The sequence below is a fragment of the Lissotriton helveticus genome, chromosome 5_1, assembly GCF_964261635.1.
Source record: "Lissotriton helveticus chromosome 5_1, aLisHel1.1, whole genome shotgun sequence".
Taxonomy (NCBI): Eukaryota; Metazoa; Chordata; class Amphibia; order Caudata; family Salamandridae; genus Lissotriton; species Lissotriton helveticus.
Window position 1 is genome coordinate 1,920,937,858 of NC_136065.1, and position 17,739 is coordinate 1,920,955,596.

The window sequence follows — 17,739 nt, forward strand, 5'->3', positions numbered from 1 at the left end:
ACGTCGCTGTAATGTGCGCGTGGTCGGGGTTCCGGAGAATCCAGAACCTCATTCTGTTGATCTCCTTGTTGAAGACTTGATCCAGAACCACCTCTCTCCGTCTGGTCTGACTAAATTTTTTGCAGTGGAGCGTGCCCATCGTGTCCCGGGGGGCAAGGGTAAGCCGGGTGCCCCGCCGAGGCCTATTGTTGCGAAACTCTTTCATTATAGGGATCGGGACGCTATCCTGCAAGCATCACGTGTGAAGGGCTCGGTGGCCTTTGAGAACGCCACGGTGAACTTTTATCCGGACTTTTCTCAACAGGTCCAGAGACAACGTATGGGCTTCCGTGGTGTCAAGAAGCGTCTCCGAGACCTGGGGTTACGCTACGCCATGCTTTTTCCGACCAGGCTGCGCGTCGAGTACAACGATCGAACCTTCTTCTTTGATCGGCCTGACTCTGTAAATGACTGGTTGGACTCCCTGCCAGACCGACCTCCTGAGACTGAGTCCACCGCCCACCCGGGTGGTGCTGAGGGTGGTGTGGAGAGCTGAACAATCCGCCTACGCCTGGGCCCTCGTATTGAGTAAACTCTTCAGGGATTTTATGCCTCAGTGCCTCTACTGTTTATGTGTTCTCCTCATTATTTGTCTTACTCGGGGTGGCGGGTGGGCCAGGGCCTTTCCTCCTCCGGGGTTCTTTTTGTAGAATGGGGGTTCTTGGGCGACAGGCACACTGCATGTTGGGGTGGCTATTTAGCATTTTGCAGGGGTGCAGGGTGGGGGGTGTTTTCTTGATTGTTGGGGGGTGGGTGGTTGGGATGTTCGATGTTTTTGTGTTATGTTTTCAAGGCGAATCGATCTTGCTTCTGAAGTTTTTTATGTCATGCTCATTGCAGAGGGGTTTCGGCGTTGCTGTGTGGGATGGGGGGTAGCGGGTTGAGGATTGTTTCGTGGAATGTTAATGGTCTGGGAGATCGCATTAAGCGGAGTGTGGTGTTAAAATGTCTACGCCGTTTATCTCCAGATATTGTTTTTTTGCAGGAAACTCATTTGGTGGGCAATACTTGTCGTGCGATGAATAGGTGGGGATATCGCCTTGCTGCACATTCAGGGTTTACCACGGGTTCCAGGGGGGTGGGTATCCTTGTTCGGGCTTCCCTCCCCCTAGCTATTGATGATGTGATCCTTGATGATCGGGGGCGTTATGCTGTCCTCGTGGGTCGCTATGAGGGTCGCACCCTCTCCTTGTTTGCAGTTTATGTGCCCCCCGGCCTACAGACTTCTACCTTTTCCGATTTGGGCCGTGTGTTGTTGAACCTCCCTGATAGTACTCTCTTTCTTGCAGGCGATTTTAATTCTGTGTTCTCCGGTCTACAAGATCGCTATCCCCCTAGGGATACTCCTTCAGCCCAACAGTGGCTGGGTGGGTTTTTGGACACGTTTGGTTTGGTGGATTGCTGGAGGCTTCTGCATCCCACCCAGCTGCAGTACACTTTCCATTCGGGGGCCCATGGGAGTCTGTCTAGACTGGATTATTTCCTGATGCCCGCGGCGCAGACGCCGGCGGTGCGTGAGATCCGACACCTCCCCCGGGGCATCTCCGATCATTCTCCGCTCTGGCTTTGCTTTGAGTTTGGGGTGGAAGCGGCGGGCCGAGTGGCTCCTATTAACCCCTGGTATATTGCCTCCCCTGAGACCCGCAACCTTTTGACTAAGTCTTTAGATGCCTATTTTTTGGATAACGAGGGGTCCGTTTCCTCGGCGGTATCCCTGTGGGAGGCCTTTAAGACAGTGATTCGTGGGCAAGCCCTTTCCCTTATTGCTGACTCCAAGAAGGCTAGGAATCGGGAGGTGGTGGCCCTTGAGATTGAGATTGCGGAGAGGGAGGCCGACTTAGAGTCGGAGGTCACCTCTGATAAACTCCACGCCCTGGGTCTGAAACAATTTGCTTATAAGTCCTTGGTTACGGATGCGGCTAGGCTGATGTTCCGGGAACAGCAGGGTCGTCTGTATGATGTGGGGGACAAAGCGGGTAAATTATTGGCATGGTTGGATAAGAAAGAGAGAGCGAATCGTGTGGTGCCTGTGATTCAGTCGTCGAATGGTGTCGAAGTGACAGACCCTGCTGGGATAGTTGAATGTTTTGCGGAATATTTTCGTGTGGTTTATACCCCTGTGTCTGGACGGGATGTGGCTGACTCTCGTCTTTTGTTGCGCGATATAGCTTTGCCCAGTGTTTCCGTTCTGGACCGTGTCTCGTTGGAGTCCCCTTTTACTACGGATGAAATAGCGACTGCCATTCGTTCGCTCCGTTCGGGCAAGGCCTTGGGCCCGAATGGGTTGCCAATCGAGCTGTACAAGCTACGCCCTGACAGGGTAGCGCCCTATCTTCGTGCCATGTTTTTGGAGTCCCGGGAACGGGGTATTCTCCCGTATGACCAGCGTCTGGCTACGATAGTCGTAATTCCCAAGGACGGGAAACCGCGGGACCTTTGTTCGTCTTACAGGCCCATTTCCCTGTTAAATGTTGAGCCTAAGGTTCTGGCTAAACTCCTGGCGACCCGCCTACTGACGGTTATTAGTGGCTTGGTTCATCCGGATCAGTCCGGATTTATCCCACATCGCAACACGGCTCTTAACCTACGTCGTCTCCACGGTGCTGTAGCGAGGGCGGGGCTTCTGACGGAGCCGGCCATTTTGGCCTCGTTGGATGCCTCGATGGCTTTTGACACGGTCGAGTGGCCCTATCTCTGGGCAGCTCTCGAAAAATTTGGTTTTGGACCTGAATTTATTGGATGGGTGAAGTTGTTGTATGTCGAACCCTTGGCGCAGGTAGTGGTGAACGGTAGAGTTTCTGTCCCCTTCTGTCTTGGTAGAGGGACCCGTCAGGGTTGCCCCTTGTCTCCATTGCTTTTCGCGCTGGCCTTGGAACCGTTAGCTGCGTGGCTTCGGTGGGAACCTTCACTCAAAGGGATCCGTTGGTCACCGGACTTTGAGGACCGTGTCTCTCTTTACGCGGACGACATTCTTCTCTATCTTACATCCCCGCGTAAATCTTTGAATGTCTTATTTGATGTTCTTACTTCGTTCGGTGCTAACTCGGGCCTCGTTATTAATTGGGCTAAGTCCTGTGTGTATGTTCTTTCGGGTGTTTTGCCCCCTTTGCCGGCCAGATTTCCTATCCAGGTGGTCCAGTCTGGCTTCAAGTATTTGGGGATTTTTATTACTCTGGACCCCTCCCTCCGGTTTGAGCGTAATCTCCTCCCCCCGCTTCTTCGATTGCGACTGGATGTGGCCCGTTGGCGTAAGCTACCCCTATCTCCTCTGGGTAGGGCGGCTCTTTTTAAAATGATGTCCTTGCCGCGGTTCCTCTACGCACTTCAGAACTCCTTTGACGACATTCCCGCTACTTATTTCAGAGAAATCGAGAGTCTGCAAAGACAATTGATTTGGGACGGGCGTCCACGTATCGCCCTTGCGAAACTTACTATCCCTTGGTACGACGGGGGCATGGCGCTCCCCGATATCAAGAGGTATTACTGGGCTGCCCAGCTATCGGCCATTAACCACGCTATGTACTCGCCGGGGCGCGACCCGGCCTTTGAGATGGACAGGTTCCAGTTGCCGGGAGGGGACTTTAATAGAGCGCTATATTCTAGTTCGGCCGGGCGCCATCTTGCGGGCCCGTCCAGGGCTGCAGTCAACGTGTGGCGCGCAGCGAATGTGAGTTTGGGATGGGAGAATCGACTGACGCTGGCGACTCCGCTTTATGCTTCTGAACGTTTGGGGTGTCTCTGGTCTACGAAGGGCTTTGAACGCTGGGATGTGATTGGGATTAGTAAGGTGGGTGATGTTTGTGTGAATGGTCGTGTGAAGTCATTCCAGGCCCTTCGGGCTGAATACGACTTGAGCGATAGAGAGTTTTTCCGCTATCTGCAGGTCCGGCATGCCCTGGCTTCGGTTCTGACTTCTGATGTGGCCCTGCCCGAGTCCTCCCCCCTTGAAGATCGTATATTAGATGGGCACTTGCCCGACAGCACTATCTCCCTCATCTACAAGAAACTGATTCATAATCGCGCTGATTTGTTAGTCCGCCTCAGGGAGATGTGGGTCGGTGATGGATTGGAATTGGATGACGAGGATTGGCAGTCGGCACTTTCTTCTCCGAAGGAGGTCGCCATCCCCGCCCGTCTTCGTTTGGTGCAACTTAAAATTCTCCACCGGGTGTATGTGACTGGTCCGCGTCTGGTTGTAATGGGTTTTTCCCCGGATGGTTTGTGTAAGCGTGGCTGCGGGATGAGCGCTACCTTTATGCACATACTCTGGGAGTGTCCTGTGGTGGCAGCCTACTGGGTGGATGTGCTTGCAGTAATGACTGTAGTGACTGGTGTTGCCCTGCGGCCTGAGGCCCGCCGATGCCTGCTGAACGTGTGGGAACCCTCCGATTACTATGTGGCCCAGACTAGATGGGCGACCTTGGGTTACATGGTCGCGAAGCGTGACATTGCGCAGCTCTGGGGCGCATCCCGACCTCCTGAAGTTTTGGTGTGGGAGGATAACATGGACTGGTCAATGTTCCGAGAGAAGACAGTCTATGTGGCTAGGGGCAGACCCGGGGCGTGGACGAAAATCTGGGGTCCATGGAATGCATATCGTGGAGAAATCTGTACCCCTCCCTTGGTTGCCACCTCCGATGTTACCTTGTCTCCCTAGGCAGACGTTCCCGAAATTTTCATTCTGTTCTAGGATTTTCCTGTCCTCCCTGCTCCCCCCCCCCTCACGGCCTCACCGAGTCTCCTTGATTTATTTTTTGTTCTCCTGTTTAGTGACCTTCCCCTCTGCCATCCGGGCTGACTTGATTGCTGCACTCGCCTTGTTTTTTGTGTTTGTTATTTTCATGTTTATTATAGAAAATCGTTGGATTCTGTCCTATGTCTGGAGCAATTTCATTCTATGATTCGGCCTGGCCTCGGGAATGATTGTTTACTTCATGTGTCGTGTTATGTGACTTAGCGGCCAGCCCGTGTGGTTGTAGGCCCATCCTTGTACTATTTATATGATTGCTTAATAAAAGTTTTTAACCAAAACAAACAACAAAAAAACCACTGACATCTATCAGTGGCCTTTGTTAGTTGTTGTCCCTTTGGAAAGAGTTTTCTCTGGGTTAGGGACAGATGTCTGATTCAAGGGGCAGAATGAGCCACACCACACAGTGGTACCGTCTACCTACTGGGATGTATCTCTGAGCAAACTAATGTTAGGAGTCCCATATATGGGGTTCATAGCTGAGGAGAAGGGCTCCCCATGGGTGAGTGCAGTTACTCAGGAGTGTGCTGACAGATGGATCCAACTAGGTTCAGAAGGGCACAGAACTGACACGTGCCACTGCAGAAGAGGCAAGTTATCCATGTTCTACAGCCTGAGCCTTCAAGAAAAGCCTATTTAGGCAGCCGGTCCATTGGGGCTGAGGGGCAACACACCCACTGCTTTTGCCCAGCAGCGGCCTGTCTCCTGCCAAAGTGGCGGGGTGGGCTGGAGGAGGGAGCTGGGGGAGGGGGCCCCACTGCTTTTGCCCCTCAAGAACAATGTATGTCAGGCTGAGCAAAGGTCGGCCTGACCGACACTGTTAATTTTCAGGTCAGGTAGCCAGGAGCTAAGCATGCGCTAAATGTGCAGGCTCCTTGATGCCTGAGTTGCACTTTGCTGGGCTGAGGGGAGTCACAGCTCCTGTGGGCGTGACCTCCTCAGCTCAGCACAGGCCCTTGAAGCCCTCTCCCTCAGTGATGAGGGGTAGCGTCACTCTTTACCTCGCACCTGGGCGCTGATGTTTCAAGGCCCGAAGTGCTCAGGAATCAGTGTCAATCATCACAGAGTGGGGTGGAGTCAGCAGTCTCACTGACCCCATCCCACTCTGTGGAAACGTAGTGACTGCTGTTTCAAATTGTCCGCTCCTCCCAAACAGTCACAATGTACATTGTCATGCAGTCTGTATGTAAACTTGAACAATGCGTCAACATACATGTCAACACAATGTCAAAATGCATCTCCCCTTCACATAGCAGAGGGATAAACAACACCTCCAGCAGAGCAGACCAGACAACTCATCAGTGATGCTGAAGAGGACCTCCACACCTTCGGCACAGATGCCCTACACCAGCTCCTGGACATCTTAGGCAACCCACCTCCAGGAGCAGGGCAGCCCAGCTGCATCGAGGAGACCCCACGCCCTGCACAGCCCACACAGCAGGAAGCACCCACCACCACGGCTGGCTCCCAGCACTTCACCGAAGCACACATCACATTCCAAGGCCAGGTGTTAGACTGCCAGAAGAAGGTGGGCAAACAGGTGCGGGTGGGGTTCGACCTCGTACGCGGGTGTCTAGGTCCCATCAGGGATCACTTACACTCCCCAACGGATACCCACACTATGACAGAGGCACATGCATTTGCACATCCCCAGTACTGAACCACACCCAGAGCTCCGGGAAATCATTCACATCCCCACGCTGGACTTGCGTATGCAGGCCCAGTCTACTCCTCTTACGTATTGACAACAAAGCTACATGTCCATGGTCTTACCCGCTGCCAGCGGCGACATGGTTGTGTCCGCTGTACCCAGCACAATGTAATGATGTAGGGCCCGGGGCCCTCATGCATACATTATGACCACACGGACACACTCAAATAGTTTGTGGAACTGGCTATGGGCAGGTGCGCCCGGCACCTTTATTGCCAGGGTCACATGTACAGTGACGCCTGTGCTGGATGTGTGTGGGGTGAGTGTAAGCCAGCCCTCATGCAGTGGTTGGTGCTGGCAATAACTTTAACAAAGATCACTATTAAAGCGGAAACAGAAAACACCAGCATAACAGAAGAAAATGCGAAGCATCACGGTGGTAGCCAGAGCAAGTACAGAGGTCACCCAATATGCAATCAGAAGGGTCAGTGAGTTGTGGTGCACTTAGTTAGTGACACCTGAAGAGCTGAGCAGGGTATCAAGCTGATGATGGCATCCACGACAGGTGTGAGCAACTCTGATAGTCTGGCAGTAAGACTCTTTCGACTCTGGCAGTTGTTGGTTGGAGATGGTCCTGGCGGTGGTGGCGTGTGCATCCTGCAGTGATGTGACGTCCGGGCGGGTCAGGACTCGATTTGATGTGTGAGCCCTGGTGGACCGCAGTTGAGGCCGGAGGCAGTGGACAGCGCAGAGCCTCAGACACATGGCGTGGATGACCCCCAGGCCATCGACCCAGAGGCCATCCAATATTCTATCCGACAGGGTCCATGACTTGAGCTGCACAGTTAGTGGCCCCGGATGCACTGCGGCCGGCACAGGCACACCGCCACAGGACGGTGACTTGCGCTGCACTGAAGTAGGGCCACGCGAGATGAGCGGGTCCTCGTTGATGTCAGAGGAGAATGTTGCTGAGTGTTTCGGGGACAGTGGAAGGTGTCCTTCCAGGGCATGATGCCGAGTGCAGAAGCAAGCAGAAACAGGCAAATTGAGGAGTGGAATGCTACAGCCTCATTTTTACTACCAAGTCAGTATCAGCTACATGATGATGAAGACAAATCCTAGGCCATAGACTCAGACACCACCGAAGTTCAACCAGAGAGTGTCCATGAATTTCGGGGCACAGAGTCAGGGGCACCAGGGCTGAAATGGGATGCAGTCTGCGATGAGGCCTGTACAATGATGTAAACTCTGCCATAAATATATCAAGACTCAGTTCCAAATGTGTGACCTACTTGACCGCAGTGTAGGCTGAAGGCAGTAGTCAGCAAGGGGCCACAAACAGGTGTCGTTGGAATCCTATGCACAGAGTTGATGGCACCACATCAAAGGGAGTATAGAGATATAAATGCTGCCATTGACATATGAACTCGACCATCATGATATCAAGAGTCCGTTCCAAATGTGTGACCTACTGGACCGCAGTGTAGGCCGGAGGCAGCGGTGGGCTACGTCAACGAGTAAGGAGTGCTGGGGGCCTGTGTCATGGAGGCCAGCAATGGTCTGAGGAGGCTGCCAAGGTCGCTGGCCTCAAGCTTGGAGCTTGCACCGGCACGTAGTGGGCCCTCTTTGACACACGCCGGTGTCGGCAGTTGAGCAGTGAGGCATCGGTGCTCGGGGCGGCCTGGAGGAGGTGGCGGTGTGTGATGTTGCCCTCTTGGGGCTCCGGGCTGCATGATCAGTAGCTCCATGGCATCTGTTGTTCTTCAGGTGTGGCTCTGGCCTGTCCTCCCTTTGGTGTAGGTTGTCGTCTGACACCAGGTAAGAGCAGGTGTTAAATTCCTGCTGCTAACGCTCCTTACTGCCTGTTTTGTGGTCTTATCGCCGGTCTGGCTGGTCGTTGAGAATGTTGCAAAGTGATGTGGTCCCGGCTTTTTGCATGGGAAGGCCTACTTTGCATCTCATTAGCGATAGTTGCCAGTGTCATCTGTAGCGATGTTTTTTGTGGCTGCTATCGCTGGGAAACAGGTGATATTGGATGTTAGCACCAGCTTGTGAATGATCGCAACTTTGGCTGCGATAAAGTGCCACTACCTCGGCGATAAGTCCTTGAGAATATGCCCCTTTATCATTATTTATATGGTGGTTGTGGTATGCTTTACATAGCGAACATTTTCAGGGCTTGGCTCATGCACAGGCTCTAAGAGCCAAACCAGACCCATGGCTACTCTGTCTCAGCTCTCCCTATTAATTTGTTGGCTCGCCCACCTCTATGAGTACATGATTCAGTGAGTGAGTGAACAGTAGGTAAATTAATCCAGATTTGTTACTTTTTGCCCCATTTCAAGTACAAACCCTCTCTCCCCACCGGTTATTAATCCGGTTCCCTATAGTTAGAAGCGTGAATATGTGAAAGAGTAAAATGAGTGAATGGGTAAACTCATCCACACCACACAGCGGTAGGGAGGAAAGGAATTGGCTGAGAGTGATTGTGCAATTTTAGGCAATAGAATGCTGAGTGGAGGGATAGGCTGGGCTGGTTTTTGTTATGTCAAAGAATTTGTAACACCCATGGCTTCTAGAGCAACGGGGCGTCCTAGCACTACTTTCAAGAAACGACAGCTGCAAAAGACAAGCAGAGAGGGCCACAGCATCACTGAAGCAGAGAACAGCTATGGCTTCAGGGTTTTCCTGAATGACTAATAGTTCTGAATGATCCTGATAGATAGAGGAAGTGTGTCCCAGAGAGCAGGTGGTTTGGCACGGAAAGCATGGCCTCCTGCTCCTACTCTTTTAACACGTGGGACACGGGCCAAATTGAGCTTATCTAAATGCAAGGCCCGCGGGGACAGATGCCTCTTAGAGACTAGGGGGCAGATTTACAAGCCCCTTGCGCCACTTTTGCCTCACTTTTAACATGGGAAAAGTGACACAAAATGGTGCATGAGGCTTGTATGTAAGCCCATAGGAACTTATGGGGCGTGAACAGGACCTTAAAGTGGACACACTTGTCTGCAAGGAGCCATTGCAACCTGAGGATGAGGCTAGAGACCAGACAAAACTTTAAAAGAGAGAATAGCACCCTTGCCGCAGCATTTTGGGCTAACTGGAGTCTTCTAATCACCGTCTTGGTAGATCCTTGATATAGGATATTTCAATAGTCCAACCTGGAGAGAATGGTAGGCTGAATATTAGCCTGGCGGCTGTGGGAGTCAGAGAATCCAAAAATAGGTTTGAGCCCACATAGAAGCCCATAACACGTGTCTATCACCAATTTTGCTTGGGCTCCGAAAGTTAAAGCATTATCGACCCAGACAACTAGATTTTTTACCACCAACTTGGGCTGCAGAGAGAGCCCCAAAGAAGAGGGCTACCAATGGTCACCCCAATAGTTGATATCTCTTCCTAAAAGAAGGATTTTTGTGTGAGGGCCTCAAGGGACCCTAATGCATCAGGATGACCCTAGCGCAGCCCTGCGCACTTTGAATGTGAACCTGTGTAGAAATTACCCTAGGTGTCCAACACTGGCATGAATGGGAGGCTGAAAGGCAGGAGGTGCAGTGCAGTACAGACGTTGTAATGCACAATACAGCCTTAAAAACAGGTTTATCCAGGAGTGTGTCTTCAGGGGGTTGTGTGGGTGGAACACCCACCAATAGTTATTGTTCATCGGGTAACATGACACAGTAGGCATGCTGGTCGGATCAGCTCATCAGGTGACTGCCCCTGCTCCGAATATACAATGTTGCGAGAGTCCAGGGCGGGCACTCGTCCAGGGCGGGCACTCGTGCTGTGGCATGCACTGACCACAGAAAGTCAGACTCTGGCCTAAGCCAGAACTAATGAGTCCTTGACCGAGGCGTCCAGCTCCGTCATTCCTGAGGGCTATTGAACCAACATTCAACTGGACCTCAGTAGCCCCAGGTTCCCGGCTGCTTCAGTGTGGGGTTTGCCTGGTGGTGCATGGCGCAGGGTAATGGTGATTGGGGGAGGGTCTACTGCTGCTCTGCTGTCACAGGTAAGGTAAGGAAAACAAAAGATTTTTAAGGCAGCCAGTGAGAGTGGCAACTTGCATGTAAGTGTGTGTATATAAGGGTGTGTGTGAACATGTCTGTGTATGTATGTGCATGTCAGTGTGGTTGCACACAAGTGTGAGCACATGACTGTGTGTGCATAGAAATGATTGTGTGTGTGAGCAAGTGTATTATGTGTGTATGCACCCGTGAGTGTGCATGCACATAAATGTGTATCCACATATGTGATATCACATGCCAAAATGAAAATACTGTACTTGAGAACAAAATATACATTATCTTAAACTAAAAAGGTGATCTTTGGGGTCCAAATGATTGTTTTTTGCTGTCTGAAGCCAACCATAATATGTAAAATGAGTGTAAATAGTCTGCTGTATAAGACTGCAATAGCTCTCTAGGCCACGGGTACTGCCCGCAATTGCACACCCTCGCCGCCGTTCCACGCATTCAAAGAGCCACCATGGGAGGAAGATCCTTCTCCTACCTGGCAGCCAAGACCTCCGTCTGACCCAAGACAACCTCTCCTTCAGGAAGCAACTCAAGACCTGGCTGTTCGAGCAGTAACAGACCCCCCCTCCCCAAGCGCCTTAAGACCCTCCGGGTGAGTAGTGCGCTATACAAATTTCCTGATTGATTGATTGAATCGTGTTAATTCTTTGCAACCCTGCCCCTTCCCAGACGATTCTCAAACACAACATATGAAAGAGAATCTACTTGTATGTGGCAGAATGGGAAACGAATCATGAAAGTGTAGCTAGATGCTAAGGTCAATGATAGGCCACTTGCCATAGCATTTTATAAACTCCCTTTATGAGGTTTAGCGTTTTAGAAATTGTGCTTAGAGCTGCACCATTTTAACACCAATGAATGAACGTTGTCTTGGGATGAATTCATCTGCAACACCTCCGAGGAGGGTCTGGCTTGCTTTGTACTCCTTGAAAGTATTGGAAATATGTCACAAGTGCCCTTCGAGTGCCTATGGTTTTAGCAGACTGTGCAAGTGCGAAACGTTCCTCTATTATCCCTGGAGTTTGTGGTGCCTTATGATGTATTATGTTGGAAAGTATGCACCAGTTTTTCCTGCCATCTCATAGTCTTTGAAAAGTAGAATAGGCAACTGTTTGACCTCCTTTAGACTCTGGAAGCTTTTCCTGAACCCCACCCTAGTCTACTCTACCCCTGTTGCTGGGCCTGGTCACTTTGAGCCCTCTTCCCTGGGCATTGCCTGCTGCCACGTTTGGGCTGCTACTAAGCAGTGTCAGATGGGCCCATAGAGCAGTGCCAGAATGGCTGGTCTGACAAGTAATTGTGTGCTCCATTTTGTGATTGCTTGTGAGTGTGTTTTATGGTGTGATGGATCAGTTTTTACTGTTAAATTCCCAAATATTAACACAAACGTTGCCTGTAGGAATTACAAATGCATGCCGCCACCGGTATCTTGCAAAAACACCTATGAATTGAGTCTTTAGAATTCTGAAACAGCCTTGATTTACAGTATGTGGGCCATCATTTTGCTGTCTGATTCGCTAACCGGGTCCACTTATTTTGTGCCAGTGCCTATTACCTGTCCCAGTCTGACCCTGCTACGGAGTCTATGCTTGCTCAGCCCGGTCTGGTGCTAGGGCTGCTCTCCTTGTCTCCCCTGCCTTACATTGTTGCGCTGAGGAAGTGGACTGGACAACATCATGCACCACCCACCACTATCATCTTATTGCATTGTGGCCCTTTGGTGACTAGCTGGCCTAGCATCAATCTTGGAAGTGGACTAACCATAAACTGATTAGCTTCAGTTCCCAGCAAGGCTACTGTGGTGAATATCAGATAAGCAGGAATGTCTATCTCAATACCTAGCTTGCAACCAGGAGATGATGGTGGCAGGATGAGGGTATCATAGAAAAGGCGATATTTATGCTATGTTTGCCTTAAACAATTGTCTGACCCGTGATCTAGCATTGGGCATTTTTTTAAATTAGGACCCACTTTAAAGAGCCCTGATAAAAAAAATGTACAAAATTCAATGACCCAAATCAAGCACACAACATAGTACCAAAGTGGCAGAATACTATGACTTGCGTGCAAATATGCTAGTGTATTCCATGTGTCAGCGGCATTGCATTGTGCCGCTTTCTACATGCGGCGCTATGTTATGTGCTTAGCTTATTGTCTAACATTTGTTCATTGCTCCACCGGGGTTTGCAGCATGTTACCAGTTACGGGTGTGTGTAGTTGTTTTGCTACTGGACGGTTCTATCTATTAGTGAGACCAAAAATATTCCTCAATTTTACAAGCTCCAAACTAATTTTCATAACTACGCCCACCCCAAACCACGCCTCAGCCCACATGTCTTTTTAAGTTGGGTATGCTGTGTCGCTCGTTGGGGGATTTCAAGCTCACACCACCCCAAATATTACTGACTAGGTTATGCCCCTGCGTTTAGCTTTGGTGATGCTAGGGAGGAATGGGCTCATATGCCTTGAAGCAGACCATAACGGGCAAGAGACTGGCCCTACAGCCTGTAATGCATCAGCGTGCCAGGCATGAACCAGATAAGGTTAATCCCTGGACTATCAGTTGAGCCAGTGAATAAGTATGGTTTCTGCTACCTCCCTGGGTTCTTGGGAGCACGGTGAGCTTTTTTGGTGCTGGTGTGCAGTGTTTATTCTAGCAAATGCTCGGTGTTTCATTCACTCATCTTCAAATAAACAGAGGCATCATGCAGTAACTTCAAATGAGTGTTATTTTATTTTAGGGAAAAATTCAAATAGATTACCCTTTATCAAAATTCAAAACAAAAGTGCAATAATACAGAACTTTATATATTAAAACCCGTGAATTAAAAAAATATCAGTACAAAAAATAATTAGCAATACAGCAGAAAATACAAAATTATATTCAAGAATATATTTTGTTTTGTAAATTAAGACAACACAAGATTCAGAAATCGGTGTGAACTTCCAATGCCACATATATGTTTTCCCTATTCATATTATTCATAATTGTATTTATAACAAGATTTATAATTTACTGTATTGTTCTTCATATTTATTGTCTACTAACATAATGTCAATACATTTTATGAAAATGAATCGGTTTTAAAGAGGATCTGGGTAAGAACATACGCTGTTTCATTGACACAATATATATTCATCTCAGAATGCATCAGTGAAAAAATACTTCCCCTCATTGCAGCTATATGAACCCAAAGCTCCCCCACTTTTAAATCGTTGTTCACTTCCTTAACCCCTTCGACGCTCATGACGAGCTGGGCTCGTCATGAGGTAGCCTCCTCGCACGCTCATGACGAGCCCAGCTCGTCATGAAACATGCGTTTTTAAAAATCTCAGCACTCGAGCAGAATTCCGCTAGCGCGCATGCGGTTAATAAGATATGACAACTTGAATATTTCAGTGCAGCCTGAGTGTGTGTGTGGTGTCGCCTGATGAATTGCTTGTTTGTGATTTCCATCTATTTGTTAAAATTTCTGCAAGCCAGTGATCTGATATCCTGCGCGCCTCTGTAAGCTAATCCTGGCTAAGCAAAGGGTCAGTTGCATTCTGGGACTTGTACTTGTACTTTTAACACTATAAGAACAAGCTAAAAAATCCTAGCATGCATGGTGCTGTTAGTTATAAGGCAAGGGCAGCAAACGGCAGGCTATGTGTCTTAGCTACCAAAATTCCCAGGCCCATGTGTGATGTGCTGCTCCAGTCCAGCTTTTTTTTTATTCTGAGGCTTGTAGTCTTGTTTTACAATAGAATAAACAAGAGTACTACAAGTCCCAGAATGTAAAGATAAACTCTAGACTGGAGCAGCACATCATGCCTGGACTTATGACACTTGGTGGCTCCGACATCTGCATAAACTCAAAAACTGGTTTCACTGAAACACTTGTAGAGACACACACGCACACAGACACCAATAAGTACACTGACAATGTTCAAATGCAGACACAAGCACACTCATAAGTAACCTAGCTCTACCACGCCCTTCAACATAATCACAAAAATACAAGTCCTTAAACACACAAAAGCAAACGTTTGCAATAAACACAAACCTACACACACACACCGAGAAAATGGTTGTCACACACACAGATACAAACACTTAACAATTTAGGCACACACAAAATACACACCTTTTCTACCAGTGGAGTTAATATGCAGAAGTCACACTTATTCGCCCACAAGAGTCATAGCTGTCTAGTGCCCTAGTGGAACCCTGTCTTCAACCGCACTTTGCATTATGTTTTTTTTATAAGTAATCTTTTTTAAATGTATTGCTAATGAATTGTGTTTTTATATTCTAAATGTGCTTTTATGATATTATAAATATCGAAATAAAGCTTTGATGATGATGATGATGATTATGGGACTTGTAGTTGTCCTTTCTTCATTCAATGTGTGCTATTGCAGCACACAAAGGATGTTTGTCTACAGTCCATGACAGATTGATGGGACCCACACATGATTTGGAGATACTTGGTAGCTATGCAGGTTACAAACATTTTTTGATATATTTTGCGTTAGGAATTACCTATTCACCACATAAAGCACTAGCCGTTATAAAGGAATGTTCCTCCTGGACAGCTTCAGCTCCATATATGCACTATTTCATTGATTTACATATGAAGTAAACATATGGCATGTTAGTGCAAATGATATGACTCTGTTCGGTACATCTAACACCTGGCACCTCACCAATCAGGTTGACTTTGAACACCTGGACACCAAGCAAAAAGCTTGTCATTGTACTCTGTAAGCATAGTCCCTTTAAACATTTGTAGATATGAAGGAGCAGGGTGTAAGTACATGCAGCCCCCACATGGGTGCCCTGGTGTTTCACCACAGACCTCAGTGCGGTTTGGTAGAAGTCAGCTTGATGTTTCAAAGTAATAGAAATTCGCATTGTCAAACATCTGACATTCCAGGGGCTGCAATTCTAATGCCAACCGTTCTGGTTTATGCCAACAAATGCCCAGGTAAGAGATATCAAGTAGTGGTAAAGTTGTCATCTATGGAGCCAGATGACTTGCAGTCTACCTTACCCTTTTTGGCCATGTGTGATCTTAAACAAGTCACTTTGTCTCTAAGCGATTCATTTGTCAAGCTGTAAAATCTGGGAGCCCCTAGAAACAGGCTGAAGATCACAATTAAGTGCCACATTAAAAAGTGCACGGGTGCAAGCTGATTGGTGGCTGATCATCTTGACATACGTGCTCTGAGTACCATCATGCCAGTACACCTGCGGGGCGCTTAGAACAGCCTGGTCTCCTTTCGCTGCTTCACCATCTAGGCATAGTCTTCCTGCGCAGCTTTACCATCTCCGACAGCTTCTCCAGCCCTTCCACCAGCCCCTCGCCATTGGTGGCACAGCAGGCCTGCATGTGCCACTCGTGGCCCAGCAGCTTCCGCAGCCCCAGCTCCTCCACTAGCGCCGAGGGACTCCGTGCTCCAGGAAGGTCCTGCTTGTTGGCCAGGACCACCAGCGGCACACCCCGCATCTCATCATTCTCGAAGATAGCGTCCAGCTCTGACCGGGACTCCTCGAAGCGCTCAGGGTCGGCGCTGTCCACCACAAAGAGCAGCCCGTCTGTGTTGGTGAAGTAGTGCTTCCACAGGGCTCGGATCTTGGTTTGGCCGCCCACGTCCCACACAGTGAAGGTCACACCCTTCATGGGCTCCACCGTTTCCACGTTGAAGCCGATGGTGGGGATGGTGGTCACAGTCTCGTTCAGCTTCAGCTTGTAGACTATGGTGGTTTTGCCAGCGGCATCCAGCCCCAACATCAGGATCCGGGCTTCAAGGCCATAGAAGCTCTTCAGCGCCTCGTGGAGTGTGCTGAGAAAGATGCCCATGATGCCAGCCAGACACCAGAGCTCCAAGAGTCTTCTGTTAGTATCTGCGAGTCTCTGGAGAACTGGGCGCAGACAGTCTCTTTGCGGAGCACACCACTGAATCTCTCTTTCTCCTTCTGGTGGTAAACGTGCCTTGATGCACCAGAGTCGAGGTCGTGCAGTCCAAATAGTAAATTAAATGCTGTCTCTTCCTCTTGTGATCTGGACGGTAGAGAGAGCGCTCTGATAACACCCGCTTCATTGTCTCCCTATTTATAGCGAGGAGCTCTCCTGAGAAGTGGTAATTCAGGTTTCATAAGCTCCGTTTGATTGGTTAAAGGACTGAACGAAGTATTTCAATACATCATTACTGCCAACTCTGTCAGTGCATTGCTGGAAGGCGACCTGCTGGAACTGTACACTGCTTCCTGGAGCAACGTGTGACGTCACAGGAACTGATACCGCGCCAAATGAAACCAAAACAGCGACAGAAACGGCAGGAGTCTTTCCGATTGGTTGAGAACCGCCTCCACCGAAATGTCTGTCAAATATCTCCGGAACTTAATACAGCGTGTATGATAATACTATTTTTTATGTTGAGTTTACACAAAGTCACCTGCCTTTTTATATATTTACTCACAAAATGAAAAACTGAACAATTTGTAATGGTGTAATGGAGAAAATAGTGTTTTTTTTAAGCGGAGACATCTCACGATTTGTTGTAAAACTGGGGATCTGCCTCACAATTCAAGTATAAAGTCTAGCAAGGTCCAAGGTAATGCAAAGTACCGACACATATTTGTTCTACAATACCAAATGGGGTGCTAAACGGATTCTTTTGGTGGTAGAGGGCTTCGAATTAGTCTGTCAGTAGAGTTGCCAAGAGCTGGACAGTGCACTGTCCTCGCCGCATATGTCATTTTATGTGGTGAGGACTGCAATCACCAGTCAGCTCCGACAACAACTCCCCTAACAGGAAAATTTGGTACATTCTACAACTAGTGGTGTCGTGATTGTACTACACGCTACAGATAGTGGGTCCTTTCCAGGTATCCTGAGCCCCACTCTTCTTCAATTATGAGTATGGCCACTGGAGTTATGCGATTGTGTGGCCGCCGCGTTATTCGGATAATTATAGCTACATAATAAACAATCTGCTGCATAATTTTCAGATGTTAACAAAATATAAAGTTGTTTCTTGCTCAAGCGGTTCTAAAGTTACTAAAAGCACAGTGACACGTGTTGCTACAGTGGAAGGCTCTTCCAAAGCTCGACAGGTCACCTTACTGGTTGCATATTGCTATATATCAGTGTTAAACTGGAGCAAATAAGGTGTAACCAATACCTAGATAGTGTTAACAAGTGTAACAAACATCTGCAATGCAACAGGTCTCGCATTTACGCAAGTTTGAGCTATTAGCATTGTAAATGACA

At 48.8% G+C, this 17,739-nt stretch overlaps 1 pseudogene across 3 annotated transcripts in view; it reads right to left on the bottom strand.

Annotated features, from left to right (window-relative positions):
- LOC144756031 (uncharacterized) overlaps positions 1-16,739 on the bottom strand; it is a 59,906-nt pseudogene extending 43,167 nt beyond the window's left edge. The window contains exons 1-4 of one of the 3 annotated variants that reach the window (XR_013595009.1): positions 14,840-16,739; positions 14,295-14,716; positions 13,848-14,171; positions 13,196-13,707 (exon numbers count right to left, since the gene is read on the bottom strand). The product of XR_013595009.1 is annotated as an uncharacterized LOC144756031, transcript variant X2 (transcript). Of the gene's footprint in view, positions 1-13,195; positions 13,708-13,847; positions 14,717-14,839 lie in introns of those variants that run through there. The other 2 variants (XR_013595008.1, XR_013595010.1) reach the window with 2 other exon arrangements.
- Between the last annotated feature and the right edge of the window lie 1,000 nt (positions 16,740-17,739).